At 39.4% G+C, this 14997-nt stretch overlaps 1 protein-coding gene across 1 annotated transcript in view; it reads left to right on the top strand.

The window, feature by feature from the left end:
- Positions 1-14997, top strand: part of tnr (tenascin R (restrictin, janusin)) — a 152515-nt gene that overhangs the window by 51555 nt on the left and 85963 nt on the right. The window contains exon 3 of the mRNA XM_018753180.2: positions 13977-14020. The gene's annotated coding sequence lies outside the window, so the exon portion shown is untranslated. The remainder of the gene's footprint in view (positions 1-13976; positions 14021-14997) is intronic.

Here is a 14997-nt window from a genome sequence, read left to right as displayed (position 1 = left end):
GGTGCTCAGAATGGTCCAGAACTTCCGGGTACAACTGGCAGATGACATCAAGCTTGACCAGATTAGATATGCAGAATAATGAATATCTGCACTGAGACCACTTTGAGGGTTTTCTGGTTGCAAAATATATCTAATAGTTAGACTATATGCTGAAAAAAGCCTTCAAATCTCACGGCTCTTAAACCGTTGGTCTGGTTCTATCTATCTATCTATCTATCTATCTATCTATCTATCTATCTATCTATCTATCTGCTTGGTGGCTTGCTTTCAGATATATATCTATATTATATATATATAAAAATAAATTTTGTTGTTTGCTTTATATGTCACTTAACAAGAACAAGCTTGTGGAAGAAAGAGCAGATTATGGCGAAGACAATGCCAGATCCCAAGGTGCATACCAGATGAGATACAATCCTTTACTTTAGCCATTACATAATCTGCTACCCAAAGCATTATTGACTTTGATTAATGAGACTGACACTGTCCTCTAATTAAAAGGGTACACAATTGTCTATTGAACGATCCAAAAGGTTACTGGTGTGTGGTGTTGGAATTACTTCCTGCATTCCAGTTGTTAAGCAGTTTGCACTCAAAAAAGATTCTGTTTTTCTGATAACTTTTTCAAAACAACTCTGCAGTGTCAATAGATTTTTAGGTTCCTTTGTGTTCTTTGCCATGAGCTGTTAGCCTAAATGCACTGATTGCATGCATATAGTTGTTTCTGTATTATAGAACTATATCATCCTTACTAATTTTGTGGTTCTAGCCTCTCTATATTTGCATTTCTTCATTTAGCTGACACTTTTCTCCAAAGGCACTTACAATGTTAATTTACCTAGAGCTATTTAACCCTTTATACACCTAGTGCTTTAGTGTAAGTACCTTGCTCAAGGGTATAACAGGCAGAAGTGAGAGTCAAACCTGCAGCTTCTACCACTAAAGGCAGCAGCTCTGACCACTGCAATACCAGCTGCCCACATAATTCTTGGTGTACGGTAACCCAAAAGTACTGGATTCAATGAATGGCTCAATATGGCTCAATGGTGCTTCTTGGCTGGAAAGGTGTGAGTGCAGATGCACAAGTAGAGAAAGTGTTTTAAGTTACCACTGTGACTCCATCTGTCCCATGTTCCCAAGTTCTTAAAACTCCATCAATCACTTTCTTGTTTCTCTACCATAAAATGTATTTTGCCAGGCTTTTTACAAGATCCATTGTCACTTATTTCAATGTGTCCCTCTACTTTGTTTTGTTAACAGTTCCATTAGTGATGCTCATCTCCTGACATGTGACAGATGATTGGTACTGGCACTTCTCATCTAAGTTTCGGTCAGCCAGCAGAATGAGTTTTACAAGACTTCCAAGACTCTTCTCTGTAAAGCCTTTATTTGTTCATACCTCTGTCAAGAAGCAAATCATTTTTGCATGTTAGAAATATAAGGCGACAATAAAAGTTTGGTAAATTATCCCAGAACACATGAAACTCAAATACAAGTTTATCTTGAAATACTGTTCATCAGGCATATGTAATCGCTGTGTACATTTTTTCACCTACATAGCAAAGCTGATCCTGAATGGCGTTGTGATGAAACTAAAAATAATGCTTAAAAGTGTGGGAAAATTGTCATCATGCCCCATTATGCTCATATTCCGTTTCAAGGAAGGGATAAAGGAATTTAAAGAAATACAATCTTTTACATTTCTATCTTGATTAAAATACAGATGTCTTTACTGAGCAAATTTTCTCTTTTGCTTTCCAGAAAGGTTACCAGACTTTCCAGTAGTGCCTGTCTTTTCCAGGGCTTCTCTTTAACTAATGTCAATATTTGGTCAATGGCTAAAGCATCTAAGCATTGCCTTTGATGGAACCTTTCACAGTGCAGTCAATCACAGCAATGTTGTACTATAGTATTCTTTCAATGTTTGTATGACATTGGAAAGTAGGGCCCAACTCAACAGGTTTGATACACGAGTAGTGCATTTATATTTATTCATTTAGCTAACGCTGCCCCTTAGTTTATTAAGGGACTGCTGGTAACTTAGTGGTAAGATCTGTTGCCTTTGGACCCAATGGTCACACATTTGAATCTCACCTCTGGGTGTAGTACCCATGAGCAAGATACTTACTGTAAATTGCTCTACTTAAAAAAAAAAAAAAGAAAAAAACCCAGCTTTATGAATGATAGGGGGGCATGGTGGCACAGAGGGCTTGGCCAGGTCACACTCTCTGGTGGGTCTGGGGTTCAAGTCCTGCTTGGGGTGCCTTACGACAGACTGGTGTCCTGTCCTGGATGTCTCCCCTCCCCCTCCAGCCTTGCGACCTGTGTTGCCGGGTTAGGTTCCAGTTCGCTGCGACCCCGCTTAGGACAAGCGGCTTCAGACAGTGTGTGTGTGTATATATATAAATGAGTAAATAATTGTAAGTTGCTATGGGGAAAGCCATCAGCTAAATGTACTATTTGTGCCCCTTAGTACAAGAAGCAAATTTTGTGATGAGCCTGATATTGTTTATTGGTGCAGATTTCAGACATTCCGCTGTATTTTGCTAACAATGCAATAAGTAATAACATATCTCACTTCCCCACTATAAAGCTGGAGTGTTGAATCACTGGAAATGTACATTGCTCATTATAATAATGTAAAATGATTTATTTTAATGAACAAGAACAGACTGCATGCAATAAATTGATATCTGTCCGTACCTCAGTAGAGAATAGTTCAAGCTAAAGCACTCTCTTGTAGACATAAATATTTGGAAGCAGTCAGACTATTAACTGGATGACTTTGGATGACAATCAAAAAGAAGTCCTTGTAAGCACCCATCATGGGCAATAAAACTATGCTTATAGCTTGACTCTCCATTAATACACAAGTGGCAACTTGCATTGATGATCTTTTGCTTTGTCTTTGGAGGGGCAAATGGGACACATTCATGCAGTTTATGTAGAAATATATTTGCCTGTTTGACCTGGAGCAACTAGGAGGACCAGGGTGCAAATCACTGTGAAATGCTGTTTAGTTTATCAGCAGCAGGAACCAGCTGGCATGCTTCTTATGAAATAGTAGGGGATGAAAAAGGGCATATGTGCTTCAGGTTGTTACGACAATGAAAAGCCGATGGAGCTTGAATGGCGTTAAAGATCAACCTGATTACTTTAAGCTGTTGCCAAAAGACTGAGGCTTCACTCTGAGAGAATTTTAATAAAATATTGTGTAGATTCTGATGTACAGGTTAAAAAATATAATGTGAGTTTTTGTCTTTTTGTTCAGCCTACAGATATCATAGCCAAATACTACAAAAGGTGTCTGTATGTGTGCTATAGAACAAAAATATTTTACAAATCCCCTAATGTGTCTGATTCAAACTCTTGCCGGTGACTGGAAACTAAACTTTTTTTTTTTGGAAAAGCAGGCAGAAATTTAGTTTTTAGGTCTCAAAAAACCAGAATCCTCAAGTTTTTACTTTCTAGCCAACAAAAAGTAACTTGAATGAAATCACGAAAAGAACATTTTGCAAATAAAACACAATCACTGATAGATACACTGAGTCAACAACAAATATGGTGCTTTGAGGTAGTGTGAAGAGCCAAGGCCATCTCAGAGCAGTTCGAGCAGTCGTCATTACGTTTAATGACCAAATGTCAGGATTTGGAAACAACATTATAACGTTGATGGAATGGCAGTTGTAAGTTCGGGGGTGGGTGGGGGTCATAAGTCGCACCTCACAATTCCAGGACTACATGTACACATATCCAGTGTTGAAGTCCTGGTTCCATATTCCATGTTGTAGGAATTGCATCTGGTTGTTGTATTTCAAGATTCTTAATCTGAAGCATATAAATTAAAAATCAGCTTTGAATAAAACTGATGGCTAAGCAGCAAAAATATTATTATTATGAAATGGGGAGCATGAAGTTTTGATATACAGATGACCTACATCTGTACAAAAACCATTTCTCCTTATAAAACCTAATTATTGTAGTGTCTTCTTGAGGGCAGGCAGCAGATTGCTTTGAAAAACAGAATTGGCTTTTACAACATGTAAGTAATCTATGGCGAGGGCATGTCGGGGGGGGGGGGGGACTTCTTTAATTATCACTCCCCACAACAGAAGCGATGGGTTGTGGAAACTACAGTTAGTGTTTTAATAGCGCCGCGTAGGAGAGTTCACATTGATTGCTTCACATGCACATCGACCGGGTGGACAGGCCCACAGTTTGATGTCTCCGCTGAATGTCACTGCTTACGGCACAGATGGCCCTGGATCGACCACCCCCAACCCCCTCGGCCCCACAGCCTCGGCTGCAGAGCCATCGATCAGCTCAGGGAGCAAAGCGCCTGTACAGTAGGAGCTCAATGTGACGACCCTAAATCCCAGCAAAGCATTTGCTTCACCGGGAATGAAGTGGATCCGGAAGTAGCAGGGGTGGCCTGACAGCACCAAGCTGAACAAACAGATTGCTGCAGGATGCCGTGGAGTCTGGGTTCAAATTCATTTACTTGTGCCCACAGGAAGCACAATTTAGTCTGACAGGCGCAGCGTGAGAAAGGGAGCTATTAAAGCCCTGGCTGGAGAGATCGTCTTTGAAATCCACAGAGCTCGACTGAAACTACGTGGATTTTGGGACTTTGAAATCAATAGCTACATACTCAGCAGCCAATGGCCTGTGGAAGTACAGGGGGTTGTCAGCTCTGGCTGCGTGCCTGGATCAGGACAAGGCTTGGTGTCTCAGTCTGGTGACCCAGCACTCTGCCTTGGTAGCTCAGCACCCATGGAGCTTAGCAATAGCAATAGCTGACAAGGGAAGGGTCCATGATTTGGTAGCTTCTGCCAACAAATTGCTATGCACTGCCTTTGTATGGATAGGTGTCAGAAGACTTTGTGTCATTCTTTCTAACTCTCATTCCTCCATCAGTTGGAAAGAAAAGTAATCTCTTTGTGATTTTATTCACTAATTCCATGGTGTGTTCTTAAAGAAGTGCATGTGCTATGATTATCATAGTGCAATGTAGCCAACAGGATTAAAATTTATTGATAGTGTTCTATTAATTGGGGCACAGTGGTGTAGCAGGAAAAGGGGTGCAGTGGCACAGTGGGTTGGACCGTGGTCCTGCGGTTCAAGTCCTGCTTGGGGTGCCTTGTGATGGACGGGCATCCTGTCCTGGGTGTGTCCCCTCCCCCTCTGGCCTTATGCCCTGTGTTGCTGGGTAGGCTCTGGTTCCCTGTGACCCCATATGGGACAAGCGGTTCAGAAAACGTGTGTGTGTGTGTGGTGTAGCAGGTTTGGCTGGGTCCTGCTCTCTGGTGGGTCTGGGGTTTGAGTCCTACTTAAGGTGCCTTGTGATGGACCGGTGGGCTGTCTGGGGGGTGGCCCCAATCCTCCTCCAACCTTGTACCCTATGTTGCCAGGTTAGGCTCTGGTTTCAGACACACACACACACACACACACACACACTTTCAGAACCGCTTGTCCCATACGGGGTCACGGGGGAACCGGAGCCTACCCGGCAACACAGGGCACAAGGCCGGAGGGGGAGGGGACACACCCAGGACGGGACGCCAGTCCGTCGCAAGGCACCCCAAGCGGGACTTGAACCCCAGACCCACCGGAGAGCAGGACTGTGGTCCAACCCACTGCACCACCACACCCCCCTAGTTTCAGACAATGTGTGTGTAATAATATTTTAGAGGGAGTCACTCCAAATCAAGATTTTAAACATTCCTTCTTCAACAAAATTTCAGGTTTAGCATATTTTCTTGAAGAAAAACTACAATTAGGCAAAGGCAAAGCTCGGAGGTTCTAGGTTCTGTGTCCGTTGTGGTGGAATGACTTTTCCCTGTCACTCAGAACTGTGGAAACGCTGTCTATTTTCAAAAATGGTCTGAAAACCCACCTTTTCCAGTTCCACTTTGCCCAAGATCTCTCCAGCTCATTTATGGTGTAACTGCTGTTCATGCATCGTAACTCCATAAGCATCCCCAGATAGAACTTTTAGTAGCCATTACTCTGGCATTATACTCATTATACTCTGGCATTTGTGTATCTTCTAATATTTAAAAAAAAAAAAAAAAAAAAAGAAAAATTGGTGGGAGGGTATCAGGATTTGTCTGTCCTATGTCTTATGCACCTACTTGAATGATGAACCTCGGTGCAGCAAGTGGTAGGGAACAAACTAGCTTTATCTGAGACTTTCATGTCTGCAGCTATGTCTTCTTCTCTTAATGTAATGCATAAATTGTACTTTTTCTGAGATGTACGTCATTTTGGACAAAAAGTGTCTGCTAAATGAATAAATGTATATGTAACTAAACATCAATAAAAATTACTCAGTTATATAAACGTATTGAGTAAGGGGGGCACAGCAGGAAAAGCTGGTGCCTCACAGTACCTGAGCTGCTCAGTGGGTGAAGCGTTTCTATCTGTGATCCCTTTCCTTGGAAACGATGCAAGTGATCACTTGAGTTGGACTCAGCTCGATGGCACTTCCATCAAGTCAAGAGCTTTTGCCAATTTTTTTTTTCATTTCACTCTATTGTTAGTTCATCCTTACAGTGACAAGGTTTTGTAGATACCTTGTTGCCGCAAGTGCTGTAAACAGACACACAGTGCTCAAAAGTACTCCATATAGAATAGCCGCTCTTTCTGATTTCTTAGAAGAGACTAAATGAGTAGCAGTTTAAAAAGAAAATATTTTTTTCTTCTTTTTCTACTTCTACTACTGCTACTGCTACTTCTCCATTTCCATTTATTCATTTGACAGAGACTTTTCTCCCAAGTGGCATTCAACTCAAAGTATCCAAAAGTACCTTTAACCAAGAAGTACACATAAAGACATGTGATTCTTAAAATGCAATCAATAAGTCCAATACTACTGTTGTTGGAGGCATACACAAATAGCTGTAAATAATATTGCTATAGAGCTTTTTTTTTCTTTTTAAAACAAAGAAGTAATGAAGGATAACGAAGCAGATTGCAGATCAGAAAAGAAGCAGAATGATCAGTAGCCAGCAGAATAAGCAGAAAAGGGGGACAGAAATGTGTTTTGACATTTACATACATTTACATTTATTCATTTAGCAGATGCTTTTCTCCAAAGCGATGTACATCTCAGAGAAAAATATGAGTGCATTACATGAACAGAAGAGACTTGGATGCATACACCTGATTATAAAGTATAGTTCATTTGTCACATTCCACCATACTCACCATCAGAAGATTTGCTCCATTTATCCATTGTTCAACGATTTCTATCGAATTGTCGAACAAAAAAATTTTTCACATTTTTCATGATTTTAAAAGATCAGTGAAGAAGTGAGTCCGTGAGAGGTGAGTTTTGAAAGCCTTCTTGATTGTAGAGAGAGATTCAGCATGTCTGAGTGAGACAGGAGCCCATTCCACCCCATTGGAATCAGAACTAAGAACTTTTGGTTCTTTGATTTTAGACCGCTTGTATGTTTGTCCACCTAGTAGTCAAAGGTAGAGGCTTGTAATTGTAACATCAGTCTTGAACTTTATACAGGCAGCTATTAAGTCAGTAACTGATGGATTCTATGCTTTATCCATACCTGTGTTGTTGAACATGGTCTAATAATATCTTCTGAGGACATAAATGAGCACAACTGTCTCATATATTTTTTCTCTGGAGTGTCTTTTGGGAGAGGTTTTTTGAATGTAGGAAGAACAGTACCTATGCTTGTCCTTGATGAAGAGTATGCCTGTTCTAGTACGAAGCTTCATTTGTAGAGTATGAATGTCTGATTTATGGCTGTGTAACTGTGGGTGTGGATTCAAGCCTAATTACAAGCGAGAGGAAAAGCATAAACTGCAACCTTCCACATCTGACTGTTGTTTCAGATTTGATGTAATGTGATTTGCCTTAATGAAAAACAAAGACATTTATAATTTTAGATTGGACATTTTTTAAATCTGTCAAACTTGGCTGCGTTATTCATGTAGATCATATCTTTATTAATGGTTCATTTTTAACTGTTGGAGAACATTTGAGTAGGCTTAAACGAATATCGTGTGTTTCAGAATGTGACAGGAGAGGACTAAACTGTGGAGAACACAATGCTCTCTGAGAGTATAGTTCAGCATTCAGAGATGTTTTTTTTGTTACTGCAGTATCCTTGAGTTTACTTTGTTCTGGGATATAGCACAATAAACTGTATGGATTTTTTCAGTTAATTTAAATTATTTGTTTATTCGAATATTCGACCCAGACTTGAACTACTAAGAATTGATTCAGGGAAGCTTTTACATAGTGCCTAACAATCCCTCTTATAAATTCCTTGTTTTATAAAAAGATCACAACGAAAACATGATACAGTACATCACTGCATAGTAATAAATAAATTGTGTTTTTAAGAGCAATTCAGAGTTTTAAACAAATCATCCAGTCTGTCTGAAATATTCAGACAGTACAGTAGGAACCTAAAGTTCATCTTCAAAGAACCCTTTTCAGTACTTTCACACAATGCGTATATAGTATGTATATATGTATTTGTGTATACACATGTACTGTATATGGAAACGTGTGTGTCTGTGTGTGTGTGTGTGTGTGTGTGTGTAAATTTTCCCATAATTTCTTTTCTGTTACCTTATGAAAGGTCTACAGATTTGCTGCATTTAAAACTTTAGATACTGTTTTCAAATTAAAAGCATAGTATACATCACATTTACATTTACTTTTATTCATTTAGCAGATGCTTTTCTCCAAAGCAATGTACATCTTGTAGAAAATACAATTTATCCATTACATTACCAGAAAGAGATATAGTTGCAGACATGTGCTTCTTAAGTACAGTTAGTTTCTTTCGCCATATGCACCAATGTTCATCACACTTAAAGTTGTAAGTGCATGCAATTCATTCAATTTCAGAAGTTTATATAATTTAAGTTGTAAGTGCCAAGATTCGTTATGTTTTGGATTGTAATATTCAGGTGTAAAGTAACCATGTAGCACCAGTTGTCATTTTAGGCAACTGTAGTCATGTGTCCCTATGGCTAGCCAGAAAGCAAAATGTGATGGGAAAGAAAAAGAGAAGTAAAAACAAACACGCAAACACATAAATCTTATTGCTAAAGTACTGAATAAACCCATATTTTGAAAATGCCGAGAATATTTCCCATCTGTTCTGTCTATTACGTAGACACTATTAGGACATTTAAAGTGGAAATGGATGGTTAGAAATCTTGACTGATAGAAAAATTACCTTTCTGCAAACAGCCACAAGTTTATTACAGTGATTATGCAGCCTTACTTTTCCACAACAAAAGCTTTTTTTTTTTTTTTTTTTTTTTAATTGAGCATTATTATAATTGTACTTTCTGTTAGAAATGACAACTGGAGTCATTCCTAAGAAAAAAGTTCATCATCAAAGCAATATGAAGATTGTAGTGTTGCTGACATCACCGTGACTTTACAAATTTTATAGCCTTTCAGCTGTGATGGGGATGATGAGAATGTAGTTAACTGCCAGGAGGATTATGAAAACGAGAGGGCTGGTTTGAAGAGAAATCTTGAATTTAACAGTTCTCCAATAGCATGTGTCAAAGATTCAGAGTGTGAATCAAAGAGAGGGTCCAATGGATGGGAGGGAGCAAGGAAAAGAAACTACTGAGCCAAATGAGTAAAGTCAGGATTAGGCCTCATCAGATGACTTGGAGCCAAAGTAAACATTCTTTATTATTCTTTGTCACTGATGTTTGTGAAATTCTACCAAACCGCACATTAAAAATCGTAATTTATGTGCACAAGGTATGGCATACACAAACAACAGCCAATCCAAACTACTTTTCGTAAATGCTTGTCTCCTTTGCTTATTTTTTCATTATTGCAAATTTTACCTTGCAAGACCCACAATATTTAGACTTTCACAGGCACTTATTCAAAATAATATTATGATATGTTATCAAGGGTACTAATATTTTATTAATTGCAGGTGGATATATTTCAGAATTATAATTATTTAGAATTGCAGTCCAATGTTACAAGATTGTTTTGAGACAGCTCACAATAATATGTGATCACAATCCAGGTTTAATAAATCTAATTAAACCTTAATTAGCATTACTCCAGTTTATATTCTATGCTCTCACAGCCAAAATGTCTGTAATTACATATGCATGAAGCTGATTTACATATGCATGAAGGAATAGGCTCAGTGAGCAAAATATCTCTTCTTCATTTGTATTTAATACAGAATGCTGTGGCACAAAACTGGTAAATATCCTTGCATATATAACCATGGTCACTGATGTGTTTCTGGGTATTAAAGTTAATAATAGTCAGGGCTACAAATTATGGCTACAAATGTATATTAAAATATAATTATCGTGTAAGAAATCTGCAGCCCTTGCCTTCTGAGGATCTCAGCTGGACATCGGGAAACAACATTTGGCAAAATGCAACACAAAGATGTTGGACTCCGAGGTCAATCACAGATGGGTTTTTCACAAGCACCCTTGAAAGTCCAATGACTTTTTGGATACATTGGTTTTGCAGAGCTTATACAATGCTTGTTTAAAGATTTTTCTTTTAAAAAAATAGTTTGAAATAACATACTCCAAACTGTATGGCAGTGGGAGACGGTTTTCTTTGAATGCTAAAGACATCTGGCCCCCAAGAATTTGTCTCCTTTAATTTCTTAATAAAGCATAATATTCTAATTATAGTACTTTATTCATCACTTACTGCTGACATGGATGGCATGATGGTACAGTGGGTACCACTGGTGCCTCATAGTGTGTTGGCTGTTTGGTTTGAATCCAGCTTAGTCTCCGTAGAGTTTCCATGTTCTCCTGTGTCTCTGTGAACTTCCTACCACACTTCACACACTTAAATTTGCTACTATAAATTGCTCTTAGTGTTTAGATGGGTGAGTATGTGCATGTGTGGATACCCTATAATGGAATGGCATCCCATCCAGGGAGTACCAGCCCTGCACCTACTGATGATACCAAGGTAGGCTCTGGACTGTCGAGATCCTGACCAGAAGACAAGAAGGAAGGTGAATGAGTGAGGTGAATACAGCTCACATTGATTTGTTTTTTTTTTCTTTAAAGCAAAACCATTGTTCTGACTTTGTATGCCTTTTCCTGTTGCAATGACAGTATAAAATGTATTTCAGTGACATTGCATGTTTCCCTCATTTGTGTTGTGTATGGTGCCATAACTCTTCACCACACGGAGGTGTTGCAATACTTAAGTAAATACAGGTAGTAAATATGGACAGTGATGGGTAAAATGCTGGTGCATTTCTTCAGGGATCCATTTAACTGAGCAGTGCAAGGGCTGAATAGTTATCCATGGTAAATACTTTAAGGAATTTTCGGGCCATAATAAAGCCATGTATCAAAACTAACCGCGTTCGTGAAATGGAGTTCAGTTTAATGTGGCCGCAGCTGTCTCCGTGACTTAAGTACCCCACCACTAAACATACAGATGATCCTGTTAGAAATGTTCTTGTGTAGGCCATTAGGCTTCGAGATGTGCCTTTATGGGTTTTCTCTCTCACTCCAGAGGTGAGGCGGCAGACTGCTGCCCCGGTGAACAAGTTCCCACTAGACTGGATGCAATCTCACTGCAACTGTCACAGCCTTTAATTTCCCATCTCGGTTTCCAAGCTGTAATTGCCAGGCTGTGTTTTAGAACCGATGAGAACCAGGCAGCTTGCATTTAATTGCCCGGGGTTTTTATAGAGGCTGTGGGAGAGCAATGCCAATTCAGCACTTCTGTCCACTTGATGGATTCTGCTGATGGCTGGATGATTGGGATCCTCATGAAGAAAGTGGGCGGAGAGCAGGGATGGGGTTCAGAGGAAAAACTAAGGGCTCCATATGATGTGATGATGGACAAGGGTCAACTAGAATGGTGTGGTTCCTATATCGGCTTCTATGCCAGAGTTGGGATCAGTCATTGGCTCTATTAAACCTTTTTTTAAAATGGTTTCTTGAGAAGATTGTCTCCAGGTGCTCTGGTTTCCTCTCACAGTTCCAAGGTGTGTGACTCCATCCAATTTCAGTAACTGCTTGTCCTGAGCAGGGTCATGGTGAACCAGAGGCCATCCCAGTGCATGGCTAAGGGGGGAAACCATCGTAGGGTAGCTACACATGCACACACACTAACCTATTCACACACTATGGGCAATGTAGTGCTACCATTCAGGTGAATTAGTGAATCTAAATTAGTGTGTGGTGAATTTGCCCTTATTGTATGTATGTGTGCATGATTGAGTGTGTGTGTGTGTTTGTCCTGAAATAGACTGGTGTACCTTGCCTCATATCCTATGCTTCCACAATAAGCTCTGGACCACTGAGATTCTGGTTGGTTGGCTGGTTGGTTGGTTGATGACTTTTACACTCTTGAACCCAGGGGCTACAAAGTTTTTGTGAAAGTTTCCTCTGCCTCAACCTTTTACTTGAATATCTGAATTGCTCATATTAACTGTCAAGTAAAAATAAGACATCATCTTTTAATTTCAAGTAAGAAGTGGGGAGATCAGCTATCCAGATTCATTGCAGTGATTGCATAACCCCATCCCACACTGCCCAGGAGTCCTCTTGGACTGAAAACCCCACACCGGGAGAAAAAGAGATGGAGTGAAGCTTATCTTATTGAACAGCAACTGACCTTATTTGAAAAATTGTTCAACCTCTCAATTTCTGCCTATGCCTGTTCTTGAGATGCAGACCTGTAAGGGGCAAATTGGTGGCACTGGCACCAAGATCCAAATGAGAGATCACAATACCAATGAAATTTCATCTCCAAGACTTGAAGGCAAGTGAACAGGTCTCGCACCAGTGAAGAATCAACACTGGTCTTCATAGACTTCAAAGACCACCCAAAGTAAACTTTATTTTCCTCACCTTTTCAGCCTTCCCTCCCTCTTCAACGACTATGGCTGTGCATGTTTAAGTAGGGTGGCAGATTTTCTATGCGTCTCACTTTCTGCGCAAGCTTCTGAACCTTTGTGCAAAATGCCAGCGGTAATACTCTGAAGTGTTGCAGACCTTGAAATTAGTGAATGATCAAGACGAGAAATGCGTCAACATCCAGAGAAAAAGCGGTGCATTGATATGTTTATATAATTAAAATGCATACATTGAGACAAGGAGATGAAGGCTGTGAGCGTAATTGGGTCTCACATACACCAAGTCTCATTACCCTCCATATGATTGCATTGTGTGTCATTTAAGGATGACTCTGTTTTTCTCCTGGTTAAAGATAAGTAAATTCAAAGTCTCAGTCCATGAAAACCAATTATGTGCCACAGTGACTGATAATGAGGCAGCCATCATTATCTAGTTAAGGGTATTAATGGGAGTTTTACACTTGATAGACCACTTTTAGCAAGTTATTTAATGTTACACTGAGCAGACTATGATGCAGAGGGGCACAAAATTTGGTTCTTTCCACATTGCCATTCTGTTAGCTAAGTTTTCTCTGGCTGCAATATATTTTGCACCTGCCTGTGAGGGTGATGCATTTATAATATACTATAAATTTATAGTGCATTATTGTTAAAAACATATAGAATGACACTATTCCTGTTATTTTTCTCAGCTCCTTTAGTGCTATTACTCTGTTACTATTGTGTTATTTTGGTGAGGTCTTTATTTGGAGAAGTTAAAATATTTAGTTCTTTATGCTGTTGGATATTTTACTAGTGTAATTCAGGTTAAGTGTCTTGTTCAAGGCTCTATCTGATTAACCCAGGAAGATCCAGATTATATCTTTACCACAATAAAATCCCATTTTTAACCACAGGTTACCGCCACACAAAGTCATTATTATACTTATTATCTAGAGAACTCATGGGATAATCTCTCAGAGTCAAAATAGGGTATAATAAAAACAGAAGCTACTGGGATTCTACAGCGGCATTTTTAATTTCGATAAATTCAATTTTGAAGTGTGTGCTGCCATCAGATGTTGCTCTTGTATGATGGTGTTGTGTTTACCTTTCTAGGCTGCTATACCTTTGACTGAAAGGGTTTGAGCTCCTCCTGAAATGTGAGTAACATCCACAGTCTTTTTCATGGTACAAGCAGTTAGAAGCTGTTTAAAATAATTGAGTTCCTCTCACACAGTTATCCTATCCTGAGACACTATTGATATCTTTAGTACAGTAAACACAGCTCTACCAGGGGGAAATCTTCATATTTTGTTCTCCAGTCACGGATGTGTGACAACAAACTACAGAATTTTGCATAGTGATTGCACTGCCTATGCGATTAAATTTTCATTCTCTGCCATATATTTTCTTCAAATAGTGATTTATTTGCTTAAACATCTTACATTACTTCTTAAGGAAAAAAAGTACATTTAAGTATCCTTCAGTGACATGATTTTACATTTATTTATTTAGCAGACACTTTTCTCCAAAGCGACTTCCAATGAACTCTATGTAGTGTTATCAGCCCACACACCTTATTCACTGCGGTGACTTACACTGGTAGATACACTACTTACAACTTTGGGTCACTCATCCATACATAAGTGGAACACACTCTCTCTGTCACTCACACACTATGGGTGAACCTGAGCAGTATGTCTTTGGACTGCGGGAGGAAACCAGAGAACTTGGAGGAAACCCACGCAGACACGCGGAGAACACGCGACCTCCATACAGACTGAGCGGGGATCGAGCCCGTGTCCTGTCACACAACCCAGGTGCTGTGAGACAACAGCAGTACTTGCTGTGCCACCCTGTTACGTCATTTTCGAAGTGACGCAATTACAAAGTGGCCCACTTTTCCTTGCTGAAAATATACATGTTCTTTTTCAGCAAATTATATTACAAAGTATAAATTCTAGAGCATTTCAAAATGGAACATGCACAATTAGCTTTGATTTCTTTCACATTTAGCATAGTTTAAAGGACTTCATGGAGTGTATTTTGTAACAGAGACATGCATTATATAGAATTACTTGTGGATTGTAGATATAGATGCTCCTCCACAAAACTAGAGCATTCAGTTTGTAGTTGT

The sequence above is a fragment of the Scleropages formosus genome, chromosome 3 (assembly GCF_900964775.1).
Source record: "Scleropages formosus chromosome 3, fSclFor1.1, whole genome shotgun sequence".
Lineage (NCBI taxonomy): Eukaryota > Metazoa > Chordata > Actinopteri > Osteoglossiformes > Osteoglossidae > Scleropages > Scleropages formosus.
This window is presented reverse-complemented; position numbering and strand designations above follow the sequence as displayed.